Source organism: Anabrus simplex, chromosome 1 (genome assembly GCF_040414725.1).
Source record: "Anabrus simplex isolate iqAnaSimp1 chromosome 1, ASM4041472v1, whole genome shotgun sequence".
NCBI classification, from domain to species: domain Eukaryota; kingdom Metazoa; phylum Arthropoda; class Insecta; order Orthoptera; family Tettigoniidae; genus Anabrus; species Anabrus simplex.
Genome location: NC_090265.1, coordinates 1,045,592,437 through 1,045,614,474, shown reverse-complemented (window position 1 = coordinate 1,045,614,474; position 22,038 = coordinate 1,045,592,437). Strand labels below are relative to the sequence as shown.

The 22,038-nt window shown below is 43.4% G+C and overlaps 1 protein-coding gene across 1 annotated transcript in view; it reads right to left on the bottom strand.

Moving 5' to 3' along the window:
• The window catches only part of LOC136857934 (FMRFamide receptor), a 434,139-nt gene that overhangs the window by 16,167 nt on the left and 395,934 nt on the right, over positions 1 to 22,038 (bottom strand). The window lies entirely within an intron of this gene.

Below are 22,038 nucleotides of genomic sequence, written 5' to 3'. Positions count from 1 at the left end.
CTTTTGCCATTTAGTCCTTTTGCCCTTTTAGACTTAGCCTTTTTGCCCATTGGCCCTTTTGCCCCTTTAGCCCTTTTGTCATTTTGCCTTTTAGCCCATTCAAGTTCATCTCTCAGTCCTAGACCATAGCTCATTCCCTTTAGCCCTTTTGTCCTTAGTCGTTTTGCCCCTTTGTCCTTGTGCCATTTAACCCTTTTGTCATTTAGCCATTTAGCCCTTTGACCCTTTCCCTATTTATCCCTTTTGCCCCTTTAGCCATTTATCCGTTTTGCACTTTCACCATTTAGCCCTTTTTACCCTTTATGCCAGGGCCTTTCAGGGTGCATGCGCCTGGTGCATGCACTGTGCACGGTGCAAAAGACGACTTGGCTTGGTTGACCAGAGTGCAGACCCCCCACTCCTCCATTTGGAGCAATAGCGCTTACTTTCTCTTTCCTCACGCCTGTCTCGCTCGCTCCGCCTGTCTCCCTCTGCCCCACTTGCGCCGTAGCGCTCCAAATCCGGACTGAGTTGAGCCGAGTATAGGCGAGTAGAGTCGAGCTTAGCCGAGTAGCCCAGAGACGAAGCGTTGATCCGAGCTATGCCGAGCAGCACCGATGCACAGTGCACGGAGCTCTTGCGCCTCGATCTGCACGCGTGAGATTTTGGGCGTTTGAGAGGCCCTGCTTTATGCGGTCGCTCAGCTCCAAGACATAAGGTCGCCTTCCAACGTTATGGCCTTTGAAGAAAGCAAAAGCCTTACACCATTCCTGTAATCCCATCAACAAAATGTGTACCCGCCACCTCGTTCCGAGCTCAGCTTCGAACGTTACGGCCCCCTATGAATAAAGCACATGTATTAAGCCTTACACTATCTCCCTAGCCCCATGTGTGACCGCCATCTTGTACTCTTAGACTTCGAACTAGGGTCTGTACTGTTAACGCCGTTAGGCCTCGGATTGAGCCCCAGATCCGTAAGGCTAAACATAGACGCGTAACCAGCGTAAAGTAATGTGAGGATAAGAGCGCGCTCTTAGTCAGCAGCACGCACCGCGCTGTGACGTCACCCACCGGATCAGGCCTCGTCCAGGGGCCACCGGATTCCGCAGAACGCTCCAATTATATCTACTGTCATGGCTAGCCACCCCGTCACCTTCTCCGAACATCTTCACCGTATCACATCTCCCTGGCCTGCACTTTTAGCCAGGGTGTAGGGAAGGGCAACCTGTTCGGTTAAAGCCTGGTCAGGGTAAGGTTAAGCCTGCACTTTTAGCCAGGGTGTAGGGAAAGGCAACCAGTTAGGTTAACGCTTGGTCAGCGTAAGTTTAAGCCTGCACTTTTATGCAGTTAATCCGGGTATCGAACTTATATTCTGTTAAATTAAGCTTACACTCTTATGCGGTTAACCTGGGAGGTTAGGTTAAGTTAGGTTAGGTTAACGCTTGGTCAGCGTAACGTTAGGCCTGCACTTTTATGCAGTTAGCCCGGGTAACGGACTTAAAGTCTGCTAGGTTAAGCCTACACTTTTATGCGTTAGGCGGGTGTTGAACTTTGAGTCTCTTAGGTTAAACTTGTACTCTTAGGCTTAAAACTAGGTCTGTACTGTTAACGCCGCTAGGCCTCAGGTCGAACTCGAGGTCTGTAACGTTACGCCTAGACACGTAGCCAGCGTAAGGTCATGTGAGGTTAAGTCAGCTCTTAGTCAGCAGCCCGCACCGCGCTGTGACGTCACCCACCGGATCGGGCGGAACGCTCCAATTATATCTACTGTCACGGCTGCGAACATCTTCACCGCATCACATCTCCTTGGCCTGAGAGACGGCGTTACCATCTAGGAGGCCCTCTGGGAAACATAGTAGTAGTAGTAGTAGTAGTAGTAGTAGTAGTAGTAGTAGTAGTCTTGCGCATAATACAGATGTTATTGAGTGCACTCCGTAGAACTCTGGTTGCCTTTTATACCATGGATTAGGGAGTAGTAGCACTCCTGAATGAACTCATCAGCCATTTACAACTGCAAATGAAACCTTTATTACACGTGGAGGATTCTACACTAAATGTACTGAATAAAGTATAGTCGTCCGTTGAATACGTAGGTCCCTCGTTAGCTCAGTGTTTTTTGTTTCGCCTTACTTCGCAAGTATGATGTCTCACATAAATGTTTTCACTGACTTGATATTTATGTGGCCGTGGAAATGACCGTTTGATGATCAAGTCTGGACGGGAGCAGTATGGACGGTGGAAGGGTCTTGAGGTTCGCGAACACCAGTTCGCTAACGCAGTATGTGCTCGAAATGGTGACCTTCTTCATTAATGCATATTTGGGTACGCCGTTGAACTAAGAGTCTGACTTTCAGGAGCATGGTGGGTGTAACGGGTTTGCATGCCTTCGTAATTAGATTCGGAAGGCTCTCATGATCTTCCGGCTATTGTGCGTAGACTACTTGCCTTAAATGGCCCCACAGAAAGAAGTCCAATGTTGTTAAATCTGGTGATCGGGCCGGCTAGGGGATAGATCATCCTGTTTCTATTCAATGATGGGAATGTGTACCGTTCAGGAGGTTGCGAACGACTGCTGAATTGTGCGGTGGAGCTCCGTTATATTGAATCCACATGGTAATATGCCGCCCTAGAGGCACGTCCTCTAACAACAATGGTAACTGATGGCGGAGAAAATGTAGGTAGCCGTCTCCTGTCAAGTGGTCCGCAAAGAAATGTAGGCCAATTAGATGATTACCCAAAATACTTCACCAACATTTACTCCCCATCGTACCTGAAGTACTACCTCTCTTATCCGGCGAGGATTGTCAACGCTCACATAATGCATGTTGTGGCGATTCACGGTACCATTATTGTGAACCCGTGATTCGTCCGAAAACAAGATTTTCAAAACAACGCACCATCATTTGCCACTTGCTTCAGTACCCATTCACAAAAGTTGACCCCAGGTTCGAAATCTGCCCCGTGGAACTCCTGGTGTAGTTGCAGGTGATAGGGGTGAAAGCGACTGTTATGCAAGAAACGTACTACAGACGACTGGCTGATGTTAGGCTGTTGTGTTACTGTCCGTGAACTCTGTGCGGATTATCCATGATAGTGTTCAGGACAACCTTTGCCAGAAGTCACAGGTGTCTCTCTGATTGGGGACAGTTGGGAGAGTGACCCTGTTGTTCGCAAACGGCGTTCTACATTGCTAAAAGTAACCACGGCCGGTTTACGTTTATGTGGAAATCTCTCTTGGTAAATGCGTTGTAATTTTATCGCGTTCGCTCTTGATTCACCGTACATAAGGAGCATATATTCGATGAATACATAGCGAAGGAATAAAGTAAACTCGAATCCTCGTTCTGAAGCGGTGCAGCTCTTTTCAGGCACACCTCCAATGGAGATGAACTGCATGTACCAATTTGGACACAGACCAGCCTACTGAACACTTTTAAATCTCTGACGAGCCGGGAATCGAACCCGTCCCCACAAGGACGGTAACTAATAACACTAACCGTTACGCAACGGAGACGGATAGCGAAGGAATGAGCAGCACTAATGAGACCGCACACTATGGTATTTAAGTGGGGACAGTTAACATCCATATCCAAATAGTGTATTATTGGTTGAATGTGGCACGAACAGGTCTGTATATGATAGCCAAAACTCGGATTCCAAAACAAAAACAAACAATCTTTCGAGAGAAGATTAGTCCCATAAGCGAACGGCGCGAGGGACAGCACCTACGCTGTTTAGCCAACCGAGCCTCGCCGAGAACACATACGGTATAAAACTTCTACAAATCTTACTTAATGCCTTAGATAGGTCAATCGCGATACAGTCAATTTGACCGCCTGAATCTAAAATATCTGCTATATCTTGCTGGAATCCTACAAGTTGACCTTCACTGGAATAACCTTTCCTAAACCCGAATTGCTTTCTATCGAACCAGTTATCAGTCTCGCAAAGACATCTGATATAATCAGAAATAATGCTTTCCTAAAGCTTACTTGTAACACACGTCAAACTGACTGGCCAGTTATTTTCGGCTGTATGTTTATCACTCTTTCCTTAACGTACAGCGTATACTATAGCAAATCTCCGCTCATTTGGTATAGCTCCTTCATGCAAACAGTAATCAAATGAGTACTTTATGTATGGTACAATATCCAAACCCATTGTCTTCAGTATATCCCCGGGAATCGTATCCTTGGTTTCATATTTTCACACCAATCAAATGCTAGGACTGTACCTTAGTTAAAGCAACGGCCGCTTCCTTCCCACTCCTAGCACTTTCCTTTCCTATCGTCGCTATAAGACCTATGTCTGTCGGTACGACGTAAACTCAATATTGTAAAAAAAGAAAAGAAAAAGAAATCTTATCAATTCCATCTTTTCTCGTTTTTAACTTTTATATCTTATTGTAAAATGTCTTTATTATCGTAGGTAAATGTCAATACTTCGTTAGTATTAGAAACCTCCTCTATGTCGACATTATCCTTGTAACCAACAATCTTTACATACTGCTGACTGAATACTTCTACCTTCTGTAGAGTTTTGCATTCACACTCCCCTTGTTCATTAATGAGTCCTAGAATGTCCTTATTATAGCCTGTTTCTGCCTTAAAGTAGCTATAAATACCCTTCCATTTTTCACTCAAATTTGTATGACAGCCAGTTAAGCTTGCCATCATGTAATCAATAGCTGTTTTCTTCGCTAGATACAATTTCCTAGTAAGTTCCTTCAGTTTCTCCTTACTTCCACGACCATTTCTAACTATTTCTTTCCAATCTGTACCTCCTTCTTAGTCTTTACTTCTATATTACAATAAAGCGGGCCTTTACCATTCCTTAACATCTTTGGAAGTGTTTTCACATTTCTTTAAATTGCCTTAAATTCATCCCACTGTCTGTTTACATTTTTATGTATTATATATATATATATATATATATATATATTATTTTTAAATAGCCGGCCCCGTGGTGTAGGGGTAGCGTGCCTGCCTCTTACCCGGAGGCCCCGGGTTCGATTCTCGGCCAGGTGAGGGAGTTTTACCTGGACCTGAGGGCTGGTTCGAGGTCCACTCAGCCTACGTGATTAGAATTGAGGAGCTATCTGACGGTGAGATAGCGGCTCCGGTCTAGGAAGCCAAAAATAACGGCCGAGAGGATTCGTCGTGCTGACCACACGACACCTCGTAATCTGCAGGCCTTCGGGCTGAGCAGCGGTCGCTTGGCAGGCCAAGGCCCTTCAAGGCTGTAGTGCCATGGGGTTTGGTTTGGTTTGGATTTTTAAATAACCCCCTCATGTCTGTCTTATCAGCCATGTGGTACTGCCTTTAATACTTATATATCGTTGTAGTCAGTATTACCCTCATATTTAACAATATCATATCATTCGTCACGATTCGTTGACATTATCGCTGGACAGATAAATGCATTTTGAAACGAAAGGATGCATATATTTTTCACAACAATGCCATGACGTTATCCTACGTCATCTAACCTGAGAGCTAGTTTCCTCTGCTGATTGTACTCAGAGCCATGGTGCAATATCACAGGTCGGGGAAGGAATTTAGACATTCCGTGTTCTTGACGTTGAAGATCTGAAATTTAAACAGGCAGAAGACTCGCATTGTATTAAGTAGGTTTTATTGGATATTGTTGTACTTTCATTCATTATGATACTAAAGTTTGTACTCGATTCTATAATGAACTGAGCAAGACTTTGTCATTTCTTCTTCTATAAACATAATACTTCGGCATGAATGGTCAGAATGAAGCATATTACCGACCGATCCATTATTCACTTTTTGCAGTTCGATTAATTCGCGATATGTTTTGAATGATAACTTCTGTATAGCTATTGCATTTGCACATCTGAAAAACGAAGCAGTTGTGTTTACCTTTTCTTGAGTTTGCTTTCCCCACAACTTTTCACATTCATTCACGGATTTTTCTGAACTTTGTTTTCCATCACTAAGTCTGATTTCTATGTATTTCACGTATGATTTGCAGTTACGTGATCATCGATTTGATCATTTAGTTACACTGACTGACAGAGCAAATGCAACACCAAGGAGGAGTGGTTCGAAAGGGATGAAAGTTGGAGAAAGAACAGAGACGGCACGGACGAATAATTGATGTTTATTTCAAACCGATATGCAGGTTACACAATGCGCACGGCATCGACTCAGTAGGATGTAGGACCACCGCGAGCGGCGATGCACGCAGAAACACGTCGAGGTACAGAGTCAATAAGAGTGCGGATGGTGTCCTGAGGGATGGTTCTCCATTCTCTGTCAACCATTTGCCACAGTTGGTCGTCCGTACGAGGCTGGGGCAGAGTTTGCAAACGGCGTCCAATGAGATCCCACACGTGTTCGATTGGTGAGAGATCCGGAGAGTACGCTGGCCACGGAAGCATCTGTACACCTCGTAGAGCCTGTTGGGAGATGCGAGCAGTGTGTGGGCGGGCATTATCCTGCTGAAACAGAGCATTGGGCAGCCCCTGAAGGTACGGGAGTGCCACCGGCCGCAGCACATGCTGCACGTAGCGGTGGGCATTTAACCTGCCTTGAATACGCACTAGAGGTGACGTGGAATCATACGCAATAGCGCCCCAAACCATGATGCCGCGGTGTCTAGCGGTAGGGCGCTCCACAGTTACGGCCGGATTTGACCTTTCTCCACGCCGACGCCACACGCGTCTGCGGTGACTATCACTGACAGAACAGAAGCGTGACTCATCGGAGAACACGACGTTCCGCCATTCCCTCATCCAAGTCGCTCTAGCTCGGCACCATGCCAGGCGTGCACGTCTATGCTGTGGAGGCAATGGTAGTCTTCTGAGCGGACGCCGGGAGTGCAGGCCTCCTTCAACCAATCGACGGGAAATTGTTCTGGTCGATATTGGAACAGCCAGGGTGTCTTGCACATGCTGAAGAATGGCGGTTGACGTGGCGTGCGGGGCTGCCACCGCTTGGCGGCGGATGCGCCGATCCTCGCGTGCTGACGTCACTCGGGCTGCGCCTGGACCCCTCGCACGTGCCATATGTCCCTGCGCCAACCATCTTCGCCACAGGCGCTGCACCGTGGACACATCCCTATGGGTATCGGCTGCGATTTGACGAAGCGACCAACCTGCCCTTCTCAGCCCGATCACCATACCCCTCGTAAAGTCGTCTGTCTGCTGGAAATGCCTCCGTTGACGGCGGCCTGGCATTCTTAGCTATACACGTGTCCTGTGGCACACGACAACACGTTCTACAATGACTGTCGGCTGAGAAATCACGGTACGAAGTGGGCCATTCGCCAACGCCGTGTCCCATTTATCGTTCGCTACGTGCGCAGCACAGCGGCGCATTTCACATCATGAGCATACCTCAGTGTCATCAGTCTACCCTGCAATTGGCATAAAGTTCTGACCACTCCTTCTTGGTGTTGCATTTGCTCTGTCAGTCAGTGTATTTGGAATTTTTGCTGAATCAATTACAATGGCATTGTCAATAAGCCCGTGTTCATAATTTTCACCTTTCGTTCTGCACTTCCTAACACACTGTGCATATTACTAAGATTTTATTATTTACAGACAGCCATGACTTAGTCTTTTGCCAGTTTTGAAAACGTAATAAAGCAACACAATTTCCCATTGTCTTTTCAACCTTATTGTTAATCCCTTTCCCACCTAGAGAATTTTCACTGTTTACGATCCCAAAAAATTCACTAACTTTCTCCTTATTTAATCGTTTTTTATTAGATTAGCCGTTATATTTGCAAATCTGAAGAACGAAGCAGTTATGTTTACTTTTACTTGATTTTACTTTTCCCAAAAAATTTCACTTTCACTCACAGAGGATTTAATACCGGTACTCATTCTTCATAGCATAAACAGAAGGCGTGAAATTAATATTTAATTCGACAACATACACTGACTGACAGAGCAAATGCAACACCAAGGAGGAGTGGTTCGAAACGGATGAAAGTTGGGGAAAGAACAGAGACGGCACGGACGAATAATTGATGTTTATTTCAAACCGATATGCAGGTTACACAATGCGCACGGCATCGACTCAGTAGGATGTAGGACCACCGCGAGCGGCGATGCACGCAGAATCACGTCGAGGTACAGAGTCAATAAGAGTGCGGATGGTGTCCTGAGGGATGGGTCTCCATTCTCTGTCAACCATTTGCCACAGTTGGTCCACCGTACGAGGCTGGGGCAGAGTTTGCAAACGGCGTCCAATGAGATCCCACACGTGTTCGATTGGTGAGAGATCCGGAGAGTACGCTGGCCACGGAAGCATCTGTACACCTCGTAGAGCCTGTTGGGAGATGCGAGCAGTGTGTGGGCGGGCATTATCCTGCTGAAACAGAGCATTGGGCAGCCCCTGAAGGTACGGGATTGCCACCGGCCGCAGCACATGCTGCACGTAGCGGTGGGCATTTAACCTGCCTTGAATACGCACTAGAGGTGACGTGGAATCATACGCAATAGCGCCCCAAACCATGATGCCGCGGTGTCTAGCGGTAGGGCGCTCCACAATTACGGCCGGATTTGACCTTTCTCCACGCCGACGCCACACGCGTCTGCGGTGACTATCACTGACAGAACAGAAGCGTGACTCATCGGAGAACACGACGTTCCGCCATTCCCTCATCCAAGTCGCTCTAGCTCGGCACCATGCCAGGCGTGCACGTCTATGCTGTGGAGTCAATGGTAGTCTTCTGAGCGGACGCCGGGAGTGCAGGCCTCCTTCAACCAATCGACGGGAAATTGTTCTGGTCGATATTGGAACAGCCAGGGTGACTTGCACATGCTGAAGAATGGCGGTTGACGTGGCGTGCGGGGCTGCCACCGCTTGGCGGCGGATGCGCCGATCCTCGCGTGCTGACGTCACTCGGGCTGCGCCTGGACCCCTCGCACGTGCCACATGTCCCTGCGCCAACCATCTTCGCCACAGGCGCTGCACCGTGGACACATCCCTATGGGTATCGGCTGCGATTTGACGAAGCGACCAACCTGCCCTTCTCAGCCCGATCACCATACCCCTCGTAAAGTCGTCTGTCTGCTGGAAATGCCTCCGTTGACGGCGGCCTGGCATTCTTAGCTATACACGTGTCCTGTGGCACACGACAACACGTTCTACAATGACTGTCGGCTGAGAAATCACGGTACGAAGTGGGCCATTCGCCAACGCTGTGTCCCATTTATCGTTCGCTACGTGCGCAGCACAGCGGCGCATTTCACATCATGAGCATACCTCAGTGACATCAGTCTACCCTGCAATTGGCATAAAGTTCTGACCACTCCTTCTTGGTGTTGCATTTGCTCTGTCAGTCAGTGTATTTGGAATTTTTGCTGAATCAATTACAATGGCATTGTCAATAAGCCCGTGTTCATAATTTTCACCTTTCGTTCTGCACTTCCTAACACACTGTGCATATTACTAAGATTTTATCATTTACAGACAGCCATGACTTAGTCTTTTGCCAGTTTTGAAAACGTAATAAAGCAACACAATTTCCCATTGTCTTTTCAACCTTATTGTTAATCCCTTTCCCACCTAGAGAATTTTCACTGTTTACGATCCCAAAAAATTCACTAACTTTCTCCTTATTTAATCGTTTTTTATTAGATTAGCCGTTATATTTGCAAATCTGAAGAACGAAGCAGTTATGTTTACTTTTACTTGATTTTGCTTTTCCCAAAAAATTTCACTTTCACTCACAGAGGATTTAATACCGGTAGTCATTCTTCATAGCATAAACAGAAGGCGTGAAATTAATATTTAATTCGACAAAATACACTGACTGACAGAGCAAATGCAACACCAAGAAGGAGTGGTTCGAAACGGATGAAAGTTGGGGAAAAAGCAGAGACGGCACGGACGAATAATTGATGTTTATTTCAAACCGATATGCAGGTTACACAATGCGCACGGCATCGACTCAGTAGGATGTAGGACCACCGCGAGCGGCGATGCACGCAGAAACACGTCGAGGTACAGAGTCAATAAGAGTGCGGATGGTGTCCTGAGGGATGGGTCTCCATTCTCTGTCAACCATTTGCCACAGATGGTCGTCCGTACGAGGCTGGGGCAGAGTTTGCAAACGGCGTCCAATGAGATCCCACACGTGTTCGATTGGTGAGAGATCCGGAGAGTACGCTGGCCACGGAAGCATCTGTACACCTCGTAGAGCCTGTTGGGAGATGCGAGCAGTGTGTGGGCGGGCATTATCCTGCTGAAACAGAGCATTGGGCAGCCCCTGAAGGTACGGGAGTGCCACCGGCCGCAGCACATGCTGCACGTAGCAGTGGGCATTTAACGTGCCTTGAATACGCACTAGAGGTGACGTGGAATCATACGCAATAGCGCCCCAAACCATGATGCCGCGTTGTCTAGCGGTAGGACGCTCCACAATTAGTGCCGGATTTGACCTTTCTCCACGCCGACGCCACACTCGTCTGCGGTGACTATCACTGACAGAACAGAAGCGTGACTCATCGGAGAACACGACGTTCCGCCATTCCCTCATCCAAGTCGCTCTAGCCCGGCACCATGCCAGGCGTGCACGTCTATGCTGTGGAGTCAATGGTAGTCTTCTGAGCGGACGCCGGGAGTGCAGGCCTCCTTCAACCAATCGACGGGAAATTGTTCTGGTCGATATTGGAACAGCCAGGGTGTCTTGCACATGCTGAAGAATGGCGGTTGACGTGGCGTGCGGGGCTGCCACCGCTTGGCGGCGGATGCGCCGATCCTCGCGTGCTGACGTCACTCGGGCTGCGCCTGGACCCCTCGCACGTGCCATATGTCCCTGCGCCAACCATCTTCGCCACAGGCGCTGCACCGTGGACACATCCCTATGGGTATCGGCTGCGATTTGACGAAGCGACCAACCTGCCCTTCTCAGCCCGATCACCATACCCCTCGTAAAGTCGTCTGTCTGCTGGAAATGCCTCCGTTGACGGCGGCCTGGCATTCTTAGCTATACACGTGTCCTGTGGCACACGACAACACGTTCTACAATGACTGTCGGCTGAGAAATCACGGTACGAAGTGGGCCATTCGCCAACGCTGTGTCCCATTTATCGTTCGCTACGTGCGCAGCACAGCGGCGCATTTCACATCATGAGCATACCTCAGTGACGTCAGTCTACCCTGCAATTGGCATAAAGTTCTGACCACTCCTTCTTGGTGTTGCATTTACTCTGTCATTCAGTGTATAATGTAACACAAGAATAAGCAATAAAACCGAAATTTAAAAAGAGAATAGAAAGATACACCTACATAACTCAGCGGACACAGATAATATCAGAATACAAGATTTATTTGATGAACATCCTGTGCCTTAAAAACTAGAGCCATTTTGAAAAAAAAAAACTCCTGGGAGATTCGGATTCAGCATCTTCAAAATCATATTAGCTGCAACTTCACTGGCACCTCGACAATTATTTTTTGTTGACCAGTGTTTTCCTTGAGTCTACGATGATATGATATACAGTACGTTACATGCAGATTCTTCAGATAGTATGTATGTACATGACTATTAATTGAATATTCGATTATATAAATAGCAAATGATGTCTTCTGATAATAATAATGAAGAAGCTATTGAATCGTTGACGATATATGGATGCTTGAATTATGAAGTTGTTAATATAGAAGATTTATTCCACACTACTTACAAGTATATTTACAGTTCATAATGCACTCACTTACTAACTTACACACTCAAGACATAATGCTCCTCTCCTCTTCATTGTTTAGCAATAAAAAGAGAGGGTGTCGTACTGTAGACGGTGGATGAAGCGTCTTCATGAATATTCTCGAAATATTAATGTGCTATATTCCTTACATTTATATTACATTACAATTATTATATTGCCATTTAGCGGATTATATCTGACATTTCTCTACGTTTTACAAAATTGGCTTTACATAATGTCTTAGTGAATATGTCTGCAATATATGAATTTAAATCTACTTTAACAATTCCTATTACACCAATAATATAGCACTCATTAACAAAATGATAATGTACATCTATTACTTCGAGTTTAAAAAAAGTTATCATGCCTACCTATATTCAAGGCTTCCAAATTATCTTCGAATACGTTAATAGGCTTTTCAAGGATTATATAACAATTTCAGTATTTTCTCTTACGAGTTTTATCTCACCGCTTCTGATAACGCTACATATTCCGTGAAGGTTGAGGATTTGGTTGTACTCCGCTGTTTTCTTCAATTTTTCCTAAATATTACATTTCCAAATTATCTAATTACATAGCCTGGCGTAGACTTTCGATTTACTCTATCAACAGTCCAATATGCATCTACAAAACATCTAGAGTTTCAATGTTTTCCTTTCTACAATAGTTTAGTTTCGATTCTTTAGTCAAATACAAATACTTCAAGACTCTCAATGCACACTTAAAATGGACTTGATTATAACAATTCTGGAACCTACTCAGGTAAAGAACACTGTAACTTATATCTGGTTTTGTTCCTGTGGACCTATCAGATCAATCTGTATTACACCTTTGTTATCTCGTTTTGTGGCGGCATAGTTTGTCTTCTGTTACAAAGCTGTTAACCGTGTGTACTCTGTTGATAACTTCTAACTTGTTGATGCCGTCCACCTCTTGAACCTTGCTGCTCGCCTCGATCACGTTGCCAATTGCCATAACCTCCACGGCGATTGAATTTTCTCCGACAGCTTCCTTGATAATATCCACTACGTTGTTTTTAATAGCACTTTGTATGTATTTGATTGCATTCATATTGTTTTCATCCCAATTTTCGTTAACCGTGTCCATCTTTGCTCTTGAAAGCACTCCATCTCATTTTTTCATCTTTTAAGAGATTTGGATTCGTTTCTTCCAGTTACCGTAATTTTCGCTATCAAACACCGGTATTGTAATGTCCATCATTCTTAACCTCACAAATGTTTTCCTTAATTAAATAGTCGTATGTACTTCCCCCATTTAACCACGCTCTGCTTCCATGTTAATATGAAAGGTTTACTCAACACTATTTGCAAGTATACTAACAGTTCATAATGCAGTCACGTACTAAATTAAACACTCGAGACATAATGCTGTTCTCCTCTACATTATTACCTCGTCTTTGTAGGTTGTTTGTTTGACGATAGCGGTAATAAATGTTATTCGATTTACGTCCTACTAGCTACTTTTAAAGTTTTCGGAGACACCGAGGTGCCGGAATTTAGTCCCGCAGGAGTTCTTTCACGTGCCAGTAAATCTACCGACACGAGGCTGACGTATTTGAACATCTTTAAATACCACCGGACTGAGCTGGGATCGAACCCGTCTAGTTGGGTTCAGAAGGCCAGCTCCTAAACCGTCTGAGCCACTCAGACCGGCTGACGATACCAAAAGAGTATTGTACTGTACCAGTCTTGATTAAGCTAGTGAACGGAACGGATGTGCTGAGTGAGTGCTGCGTAATGGGGAACACTGTCCAACAATATAGAACTGCGATAGGAAGTTAGCAGAGTAGATGGAAGAGTAATGACTTAAACGATAAGAAAACGAAGGATATGAAAGAGGGGTTCATGGCAGCTCTGCTTGTAGCAGTGGAGGTGGCAGTGTTGCTAATGATAGGGGGAGTGGAGACGAACCCATGACCAGGACAAGGCAATGTGGGCGCTCTTGGTTGGGAATAAATTGAGGCAATAAAGGAGCTGGTGAAGGAGGCTTGTCAGGCAGACCGTGTACGGGATCTGTTAAAGAAACAGACTGAGGATATCAAGCAATGCATCAAGAAGCAGATGAAAGATCTAAAGGGGAAGGTGGAGAACAACAGAGAAGAGGTAGAAATACTACGAAAGAAGGTCAAAAATTTGGAGGAGAAGCTGGTAAAGGTGAAGTTAGGAAGTTTTAATGGTGAGCAGGAAAGAAGAAGGAAAAACATTTTTATTTATGGAATACAAGAAGGAGCCGGAGAAAATAAAGTGGACTTAGTGTATAAGGTGGTGGACATGGTACAAAACATAATGAAGATAAATTTCAGTGAGGTTAACACTGATGATGTTTACAGAGTGGGGAGAAGGAAGGGAAATAGACCCATTAAAGTGTCGCTATTATCCACCCTGATGGCGGATATTGTGCTAAGGAACGCAGGAAATTTAAAAGGGGAGGAAATATGGTTGAAGAGTGATATTGGCAGTGAAGCAATTAAAGAGCTGAGAATTCTGAGAAAACATCTGTGGTTAGCGAGAAAACAAGGTTTGAGAGCACATATTAGAGATCGTCAGTTGGTAGTTGGAGACGGTCGGTGGTCACGTGTGTGGGGATTGAAAAACTCCAGGAAATGGATGACAGATTTCAGCAGATTAGCGAGCAAGTGGCGGGTGAAGGTGAAAGGAAAGTCGAAGCAAGTGCAGAGTGTGCTGACGCAGTAGTGAATAACTGTGACGAAGTGACCGAAGTCCAGTGCCCAGAGGAGGAAGGAGCATCGAGTAGATCACCGAGTGAGGAGGGGTTGGTGCTGTCTCACGTAAGTGGAGCTGTGGAAGGAGAAGAAAGAAGACGACGAGAAGGTTTGGGTAGGGGAAGGAGTCTAAGCTTAAAAGACTTATGGGGTAAGAAAATCAAAGGGCAGGATGACAAGACCAGTAAGGAGAGTGCCAAATTGAATAAAAAAGAAGAAGGGGTAGTTGAAAGAGAAGGAGCGAGGGTTACGAGAAGTAGAATGATCAACACAACAGAAGGAAATAAATTTAAGGGTGGAAGGGTAGAAGATGGAGAGGGGAATAAATAACTATATCGGAAAATAGGATTTGTAAATATTGAGGGGGTTCTAAGTAAATTGGGAAACTGGGGAGTGATAAAAGTAGTGGAGAGCTTTGACATTGTGGCCCTTTTGGAGACATGGCTAGGAGAAGGAAGGAGTTTGACCTGGAAAGGGTTTGTGGTAAGGAATATAACTAAGAAAAAACGGAGGAGGAGGGGAAGGTATCCTGGTGGAATAGCATTACTAATAAAGGAAGCAATATGCGACACGATTTAAGTTTTAGACAATCAGGTGGAAGGGGTGATTTGGGTGAGGGTTAACCAAGGTGGGGGCGAGCCAAAAGAGGTATGCCTGGCCTTTTTATACAACCACCCCAATGGTTCTGTATATGCAAATGATAGTTTATTTGAAGAACTGATAGTGGAAATTAGTGGGATAAAGGAGAAATACGAAGAAGCGGAGATGATATTGATGGGCGACTGGAATACGAGAATAGCGAACTTAAGCCCCTTATATAATAAAGAAGTGGAAGGAATTAGAAGGAGTAACGATAAGGGAATAAATGGGTATGGGCAGAAACTGATTGAATTGTGTTCGGCAAGCAATTTATACATTCTGAATGGATGGTGGACGGGGGATAACGAGGGGGAGTTGATATACATCACAACACAAGGAGGGACTGTTATTGACTTGGTAAACAGCTCGGAGGAAATGTTGGAGAACATAAATAAAATGGAAGTGATTAACTGGGCTGAATCATGCCCCGATATCTATAAACCTGAGGAGAGGGGAACATGGAGATAGGTTGGGAAAAGGAACGAGTGATAGAGAAAAGGGCATTAGTCTCATTAAATATAAATGGACAGAGGAAACTAAAACAAGACTTGACGAGTATTTACAAAATGAATTTCAAATTATTAATGTAGGGTGCGAAGAAGCACTGAGATGTAATAATGTTGACACGGCCTTAGAGCTAGTGGAATACCCCATTAAGAGGGTAGCAGAGGTGATACGTCATAGGGGGAAATGGGGGTAGAGGAGACAGAGGGGTGGGAGTGTAAGGGATTGAGGAGAGAAGTTCTGAGGGCGCTGAAAGACTTTAGGAAGCATGGAGGGGGAGAAGAAAGGGAAAGGTTTTGTAGACTGAGGAGGGAATACAAGGCCAAGATAATAGAAAGGAAAAAGTTATGGAAAAAGGAACAAGTGGAGGCGATCAATAGGGAATGCAAAAGTAAGGAAGGGGAAAAGGTATGGGAGAGAATTAACAAAATTAATAGGGGACAGAGGAGGGATAGTAAACCTAAAATTGATTACGAAATATGGATGGAATATTTCCGTAAACTGTTAGGAGGGAAGGATAGATGGAAGGGAGATAGAGGGATGGAGGTGATTGGGTGGGGTTTGGAAGTAGGAAATTATGAGTTGGACAAAGAAATATCAGGGGAAGAGGTATTGGAAGTGATAGGCAAAGCTAAAAATAGAACAGCTGGGGGTAGGAACGGAATAACAAATGTATTTTGGAAATAAGCGATAAAGAATGACAGGATGAGGGAATGTATAGTGAAGTTATTTAATAAGGTGTTCGAAGGTACCAATTTTCCGAAAGAGTGGAATTAAAGGTATCATATGCACTATATATAAAAAGAAAGGAGCGAGGAGCAACCCCAGTAACTATAGGGGTATAACTCTATTAGATGCGTTGAGTAAGGTGTACACGGGTGTATTAGCGAATAGACTGAAGAAATGGGCGGAAGAGTTATCTATTTTATCGATCTGCCAAAGTGGATTCAGCAAGGGACGTAGAGCAATGGATAATGTGATGATAGTGAAGACAATAATTGATAAGTATGTGAGGAAGGAAGGAAGCAAGGTGTATATAGCAGCGGCGGATTTTGAAAAGGCATTCGACATTAGTAGGAAGGCGCTGCATGAGAGATTGGGTAGGGTGGGAATTTCCAAAAAGATGAGACGGGCTATTGAGGCCATATATGAGGAAGTGTACTGTAGTATAAGATTAGAGGAAGGGGTTGTAAGTGGTCTAATCGAATCAAATGTAGGTTTAAAACAGGGCTGCAAATTATCTCCCATTCTTTTTTGATCTTTATCAATGGGGAGTGGGCGAGTCCTGTATTGGGTGATATAGAGATCCCTGGCCTGATATTTGCAGATGAAAAGAAAAGTTTAAATAAGGTTGCGGATTAAGCCAGGAAGTGGTCGTTGAGAGTAAATAGTACTAAGACAAAGGTAATGGTATGTAGAAAAAGCAGAAATGGGAAGACAAAGAGGCATTGGGTGATAAGTGGGGAGGTCATAGAGGAGACAAGGGGGTCTGTATAAGTAGGAATGGCAAATGGTCCGAACAAATTAATCAGGCTAAGTGGAGGGGGATAGCAGCACTTTCAGTTTTAAGAATATTGGAAAATAAATTCCCAGGGGTCGATTATAACATTCAGAAAGTGGTATTTAAAACAGTGGTTCTAAGTAGGGTGTTATATGGAGCAGAAATATGGGGAGTTGAAAAGGATTGTATTATATTAAATCAGATTGTTAGAAGATTTGGAAAAATTGTATTGGATCTCCCAAATTGTACGGCTAACGCAGCAGTCAGAGTCATGTGCAATGTGTGCTTAGAGGTTGATATCATGAAGTGAGTGTTGGGGTACTGGAGAAGATTGGTAACGGGAGAGGGTGGTCTGCTCCTGCAAACGGTTTACCGGCACCAAATGAAGAGTTATTTTGGAGACTGTTGGGTTGACAAGGTGAAGAATATCATTGAGAGTTTGGGGTTAGGAATTTATTGGGGGATGGATTGGGAAAGAAGGAATGCAGTTTGTTGGAGGAACACGTTAAAAAGGATTAAAGATATTCACTTACAGGAGCTGGAGACTGATTGCGGGAGAAGAGCGTCCCTAAACATGTTTATTAAAACCAAACAAATAGTAAGTGTAAGAATAGATAATGTGAATAGATTAGAGAGAAGAGCAATCTATTTGGTGGATGTTAGGTACTCACAGAAATAAAGGGTGGACAAGAATGAACGACAACACAATTTGTTTATTGTGTGGAGAGGCAAGGGAGGAGTTACATTTGTTAATAGCATGTAAGGGAACTCGTGCAGAGAGAAAGAAATTCATGAGCGAGGGACAATTGGAAGCCATGAAAGTGTTGGGCAATGACCAGAAGATTATTAACTGGATAGCGAGAGAGTGGAAAGAACCTGGTAACTTAAACAAGTTTTTAGAGGCTATCAAAAAACGTTGCATTAAGAAGTTAAAGGAAACTGAAATTAGAAGAGTGTAGTGTGGCAGATGTATATAATGTTCTTCCTATCGTAGCGAGCGTGTTGCTGAGATGATAGGTCAGCAGGGAGTGACAAGATAAGCAGCAGAGAATTAAGATCCTCACACTGCTGGATAGCAGAGTGGGGGGAGATAATGGGTGTGCACGAGCGGCGGCCTATGGCAGGGCTTGGATGCCTGAATCTGTTGGAAGACTCGGTCAGCTGACCAAGGGCTCGCCGCTCGGACATACGTCCATTGTAGGACTGCTATAGTTAGCTTTTTTGTTTGTTTTTTGCCTTGTTTGCCGTGTTGCTGAAGACTTATACAATAGGGTTCTTTTCATTATTTACATCTTGTTTTGATTGTATTGTGGGTTGCTTTCTATATGTTTTCCTTTTGGGTTGGTCTCTCTTTTATTTCTCCGTAAAATTTAATTTGGTTGAAAAACTGTACAATCTGGAGAAATAAATCTACAGTAACCGTATTGTACTGTAGGTGGCGCATGAAGCGTTTTCATGAATATTCTCAAAATAGAATTGTATTCTAAGAGAGGGAATCTATGCTGATAGATAGAAGAACAGATCGGATCTTCGTAAATGGAATATGAATATAGCTAGCACATGACATGGTCTTCAAACGAATTGAGTAATACTGCGATGAAGATGAATTTTTGCCATATGAGTCCTTAGTTGTACCTATGAGGTAGCCGTATGTACAACCAATCCCAGTGATTTAAGCCTATTTATTGGTTCGGCCTACTACTTCGTGTTTCATCTTTTAAAGAAGGTTCATTAGTATTGAACAGAAAATTATTATGAAGATATTTAGTGAATATCTTGTGATAGACACCGTAGCGTATATTTTTATTTCGGGATATCAGACGCTATCACGCAGAGACCGTGTTTTCGAAATTGTACCGAGACAATATTGAATGATTTACGGTACTTCTTTGCTGATATGGGAAGTGTATCTTGTGCTAAATTAGAGTTCATGTTGATTTGCGTATCCGATTTCTTTTTTGTGATTCATACTGGAGCATTCGCCGTCCACATGTATATCTTGTTCAGGCTGGATGCTATGTTCGAGATTACATTGGCCGTTTTGTGAGTTTTGTTTGGGAGAAAATTTTGAATCTGATTATGTCAGGACTTGACATTTTGTTCGAATGCCGTCGACTGTCATAGATGACATTGTTTGTTGTTTGCTAATAATAATAATAATAATAATAATAATAATAATAATAATAATAATAATAATAATAATAATAATAATAATAATAATAATAATAATAATAATAATAATAATGCTATTTGCTTTACATCCCACTAACTATTTTTACGGTCTTCGGAGACGCCGAGGTGCCGGAATTTAGTCCCGCAGGAGTTCTTTTACGTGCCAGTAAATCTACCGACACGAGGCTGTCGTATTTGAGCACCTTCAAATACCACCGGACTGAGCCAGGATCGAACCTGCCAAGTTGGGGTTAGAAGGCCAGTGCCTTAACCGTCTTAGTCACTCAGCCCGGCGTTTGTTGTTTGTTTATATGCATTGTTGAATCTCTTTTAGATTTTAACAAGCAGCTTATTTTCATATTATGTTTTAGAGAATTACGTTATTTATTTCTTGACCTTGCAAAGAGGAAGTTTAGGAAAAGTCATATTTTTTCTTTGTCTCTATATTCTTGCTTGATTTGATTTTGGTGCAAATCGGGTGTTTATCGTCACAATTAAGTGATTTTTATTTGTCATATAAATGCATATTTCGGCTATTTTTTGTAATAAGGTCATATTTTGAGTTATTTTCGCAGAAACGTCATATTTCAGTCATATATCGGCGGTTTGGCGACAGTGTAGCTGTACAAAATCATCAACTTTCCGAATGAGAACCAGTGTTCACAAAACTGCTTTCCCATATCACATCTGTAGTTAATACAATAGAAATACTCTGCCTCTTCTATCAAGATTGCGCAGGAACTGTTTTCCAACAGTTTGTCAGAAAGTCTGATACCGGTATATATTAGGTCGAACTTTGGAATTATATCGACTGCAATTACTCGTTTAAAAGCTGCTAGCTTAGAAATTCATGCAAGAATTGAAATTGTGAGAAGTGTTGAACTCTCAGCACAACGATCACATGGGAATAGTTGGCGTCAGTGTAAAACGGAAACTTCAAAACTTTCTTAATCGAAGTGACTATTTTCACTGTGTGTGCAAGATAAATGATGTTCTTAGAGGAGAAGGTACCAGTACACTTCAAGATGAGTAGATACTCCATAGCAGTAAATGAAATGGCGCATGGCTTTTAGTGCCGGGAGTGTCCGAGGACATGTTCGGCTCGCCAAGTGCAGGTATTTTCATTTGACCCCCGTAGGTGACCTGCGCGTCATGATGAGGATGAAATGATGGTGAAGACAACTCATACACCTAGCCCCCGTGCCAGCGAAATTAACCAATGATGGTTAAAATTACCGACACTGCCGGGAATCGAACCCGGGATCCCTAAGACCAAAGGCCAGCACGCTAACCATTTAGCCATGGAGTCGGACTCGACAGCAGTGATTTAATATTACCATGCACCAATAACGTCTTGTGACGTAGAAAGGAGCTTCTCTTCTTACAGGAATGTGTTAAGTGATAATCGGAGGTCTTTCGCGCCTGATTCTTTGATGAAGATGAATCTTGTCATAAGCTTCAATACCAGCCGCGGAGAAGAATGAAAATATTATGTGAGTTTGCACTATTTGCCCTGCCGCTCTACCATAATGTATCGAAACACATCCACTTAATTCGTTTGGTGCAGCTCAATTTAAATTTTAACGCATTAGAGTAATATTAATGTAATCTGGGCTTAAACATTCCAAATATTTAAAAAAAAGTAGATTGATTTCTAGTTATCTGTATTTCAAACCATGTTGTGTGATGTGATAATCCGAACGAACTTAGTATTTTTTTTTTTTTTTTTTTGCTAGCGGCTTTACGTCGCACCGACACAGATAGGTCTTATGGCGACGATGGGATTGGAAAGACCTAGGAGTTGGAAGGAAGCGGCCGTGGCCTTAATTAAGGTACAGCCCCAGCATTTGCCTGGTGTGAAAATGGGAAACCACGGAAAACCATCTTCAGGGCTGCCGATAGTGGGATTCGAACCTACTATCTCCTGGATGCAAGCCTCTACGCGCACGGCCAACTCGCCCGGTACTTAGTATTTTATAGGTAGGTCTATGTATTTGCAAATGTTTGATAAGTGAATGTAGGACAATAGACTGGGAATAACTGCTAAACTATGTAGTTTCAGAAAATGAATATGAAAAGTAAGAATAAAGAATTTAGTTTGCAAATATGTATCAAAGGAATTGGCGTTTCGATTTATAACTTATTTTAAAATGGCCATACTTAGATGAATCAATTTTGGGTCATATTTTGTAATTTAAAGTCATATTTCGTCACTTTTTACGTCATGTTTCGTCACTTTTGAGGTTATATTTGCTTGCTTATTTGGACTATTTTTAGGTCTTAAACATACAAGTCCTACTTATTATTCATTACTTGTGCATTATGCCAGATTGACATTTCAATGCGATACAGAAGAAAAATGAATGAAGAAGATTTTCATGTTGTAAAGGGTTTACAGAATATTAATGGCCAGACGAATTCCAGAGCAATCTCACATGATTTTAATCCCGAGCTTGTTACTTGATTTTTATCTTGGCAATGTTCTATTGAAATGTGTTTTGGTTAATGTAAACGGCTATGGAATCAGGCAGCCATGTTTTTTTACAAGCTTCAACAATGTATACCCTATGTAGTGTCTTATTGTCAAAAAATTATTGGATATCGTGTGAGATATTTTTAAATTCCGTTGAGAGCTATTTTGTCAACCTAACAATCCATCCACATTTTATTGTTTAGAGATGAATAAATGTGATAATGACCTGTTGTTTTAGAATATTTTTTGTGTATTATTTATACTATTTATACAATTCCTTTGATACTGGCATTGCTTGCATACCATTGCACGAGACACCCTACATGTCTCAG